The sequence below is a fragment of the Carlito syrichta genome, unplaced genomic scaffold (assembly GCF_000164805.1).
Source record: "Carlito syrichta isolate Samal-C Ts95f unplaced genomic scaffold, Tarsius_syrichta-2.0.1 Scaffold305644, whole genome shotgun sequence".
Taxonomy (NCBI): Eukaryota; Metazoa; Chordata; class Mammalia; order Primates; family Tarsiidae; genus Carlito; species Carlito syrichta.
This window is the reverse complement of record NW_007249740.1, coordinates 420,907-424,473: the sequence shown is the minus strand read 5'-3', so window position 1 is coordinate 424,473 and position 3,567 is coordinate 420,907.

Below are 3,567 nucleotides of genomic sequence, written 5' to 3'. Positions count from 1 at the left end.
GATTCTGAAGGCTGGGCAGTCCAAGAACATGGTGCCTGTATCTGCCTGGCTTCTGAATATGAGTCCCCTGTTGCCACACAATGCAGCAGGAAAGAAGGGGAAGTGGGTGCTTACAAGAGGGACCAGGCACGAGGGACAGCTCGCCTCTCATTTCCATCTTTGTTCATCACACATGCATGTTCTGAGCAGGAAGCAGAGAAAGAAGGATGTGGAATAGGTCAGCTGGCAAATGTGTCCCCCCGAGAGAAGGCGGTTATGAAGAGTCTGCAGTGGCAAAGCAGCCGGCCTTGCCAGTGTCCCCTTGGCAGACCCCGTCACACGCCCTGGCCTACCTCGCTCCCTTTCTTTCTCTCCCAGAGTGACTCACGACAAATGGAAGTTCTGTCCTTCCCCCCATCCATCAAGCCCTGGCGATGGGGTCACATTGGCTGCTGATTTTTCAGAGCGTCCCTTTCATAATTCCTGTTTTCTGCTTCACTCTTGGAATAATAACCTCAAGCGTCAACTCTTCGCAGCACACGACAGGTCGTCACCTGCACTGCCCAGTATTGCCAAGTGGTATTAAAAATATGACAGGTCTCACTTATCAAAAATGTGACTTCACAATGCGGATAGCCAAGAGCAAGCACCTGGCACACGCACCAAGCCGTGTCCAGCTTCGAAAGGAAGAGCCCCAGAGCGGCCACCCCCCCTTCTCCTCTCAACTAGAAGGTAACTAATGAAATGGTTTGGGGCTACATGAGCTCTCTGTCAGACGCAAAACAAATGTCAACGCTTTTCCTTTTCCTGGCTTAGTCCTGTTACGTGAACTTGAACCGGCCACCGTCATTATTTTCTGTGTGCTCGTAGACGGACAAACAAAAAACATGACATGCATTATAGAAATGGTGGAAGTCCCATGCACGCCCAGCCACCACTCAGGAAGGTCGTTTATGATGGATTTTCTTTTCTCCCTATTCCTTCAACGACTTTGATTAAAGTAGTAGCGATTTCGAGTTATTTAAATCTCTGCTATCCTTGAAACGGAAATACTTGGTTGCGATCATTTTATTCAGTTCATATGTAAGGATATCCATTTGTCATTTACAGTTTGTAAAGAACCGTGCTAGATATGTGAGACACACGGAAAATAACCAGGTGTTTTAAATTGTACATTCTAATTAGAAAAGTTCTCATAATACAAATACCAAAAAGACAAAGTGAAGTACCAAGATAGCAACACAGATGAAAAGCCAAAAAAGAAGAGGCACGTGGTCAGTGTGACTCTCTGCTTAGATGATGGAGAGAGTGAAATGGTTCCCAGTTCGGCGACCGACTCCTCCCCTTCCATGGGCTCCATCTGGGGTCAGGGCGCCTTGAGCCAGGCTCTTGACTGTGTTAAACCTCATACACTTCTTTCCTGACCAGGCATGGGGGCACGGGGGCTCTCTCGGCTCTTTCAGAGCTGCTGTTGCAATGGAGACATGAGGTCAACTCTGCTGGAGGGGTAAAAATGGGTCTATTTCCCCCCAGTTAGGAAAACGTCCCCCCAAAGCCATGTGGGTGCTTTGTCTAGGGCCGGGCTCTGGGGCCACGGGCTTTGAGATTGTGTTCCACGAAGCCAGCAAATCGGTCAGTGTTTGTCCTGTGTGTGGCGTTGTGTCTGCTGAGTCTGCAGCACCCTCCATCCTTCGGGAGCCCTCATCTGCACCCCTGTCTGGCCGAAAAAGAATAATAAGCACCTGTACGTGTGTGGAAAGACTTTTCCTTGGAGAGTCGCTCCTGCCTCACGTTTACGTGCAGAACAACAGGAACTGAGCCCTAGACTCTGCTCGACCGTGCGCTGAGTGGGTGACGGGCCGTCATGGGACAGACGGTCTCGTAATCCATGGCTTGTCATTCCTCTTAGCAGGGCCACCCACCTGGAAACTGGCTCTGAAGGGTGCACACGCAGTCCTGTTGGGGCTCACACACAGGGCACCGGACAAGCTGGCCTGCTTTTCTCACGTTTCTTTTGACCAGCTAATTTTGCACAGAAAGTATGCCGAGTCCTGAAAGCTTTTTGTTTTCATAAGTGACTCTAGTTCCCGGTGACATGACAGGAGAGCAAAGGCTCCTTCAAGAAAGTGGTGATGGCTGTGCTCCTTACGCGGGCACCCTTCCATCTGTGAGACGCTCAGTGACTTCCTGTCCCTGTGCCCCCGGGGAATGCCTCTCCACCATCAGAGCTGCCACCCGTTTCCTTCCTCCTCTCTCTCTGGGGCCCAGCACCCTCTCCCTGCTCATGGATGCTCCACCTGCCTCCTGCTTTCCAGAGCCATGCCTGTTTCCAACCAGCAGACTCTCCTCTCTGAAGTATATGAGGGGGACCCAAAAAACCAGAATATGGAAGTCAGGTACACTGTAGTACACCCCGAATTTGTTCCTCTGGATCAGACAGGCAAGCAAAGTTTTTATCTGGAAGCGGTGAGAAGGCTGCCTCACAATATGCAGAAGAAACGCCCTGAATTGTGGCGAACAAGTGACGGGTTCTTCTCCCATCACCGTGTGCTGAGAGTCCTGCAGTTTTTGGCCCCAAACGGCATGATCTCCATGTTCTGCCCTCCCCATTCACCTGATCTCACCCCCAGTGGTTTCTTTTGGTTCCCCCGGGTGAAAAAAGTCTTCCAAGGGAAACATTTTGCCGATGTGGAAGAGGTGAAACAAAAAACGGCAGAAGCGCCAAAAGATGTCAAAACTGACAAGTTCAAAAACTGTTCTGAGCAGTGAAAAAAGTGTCTGGATAGGTATATTGCATCAAGCAGAGAGTACTTTGAAGTTGGCTGAAGTTTAAACACATAAGAATAAATAAATAAATAAATGAAATTTTTCGTGAGTAAATTCTGGTTTTCTGAGTGCTCCCTGCTCGTAATTGACTGACCATTCTGATTTTTCCAGTTCTTCCCTTTGTGATCTGACCCATATCACAGAAATTCAAAGGTTGAGTAAGCAAAGATGGCAGAGCGTCTGTTTTTTTCCAAGTATGATTGCAATATTTAGCACTTAAATACACAATGGCCATGTGTTACCTCAAATATATGTCTGGTCAGTCACTATTAAGTATCACTATTTGCAATTAACAGAGAAGAAGATGCTGAAATATAAATATTTAAGTCATTCCTTTAAAAATAACATAATTGTAAGTGGCAGACCTAGAATATGAACTCACAAGGCTGCCCTGACGATGTCTTCTGGCAGCCGACACACAGGACTTCATTTCTCTGCGGATAGAGTTATTGCTTGTCACATGTGACATAAACATTAAGCGCCACCATAAATGCTAATCAGCCAATTAAGGACCAAGCTTTTTGTAGAGGTGTTATAATTCCAAACTTTGGGGCAATTGCGGTGCTTTGATATGGTAAGATTTAGTTTGCATTTTTAAATAATCAACTACAGAACATAGCAGGTGGTATAAATTACTTTGTAAAACAGAGCAGTTATTTTACAATGGAATCAAAACGTGATGCACCTATTTTGATACTCTAGGTTATTAGGAAGGAAATCCAGTCATTCTGAATCTTTCTTTTGTTCCCTAGTGTTTTATTT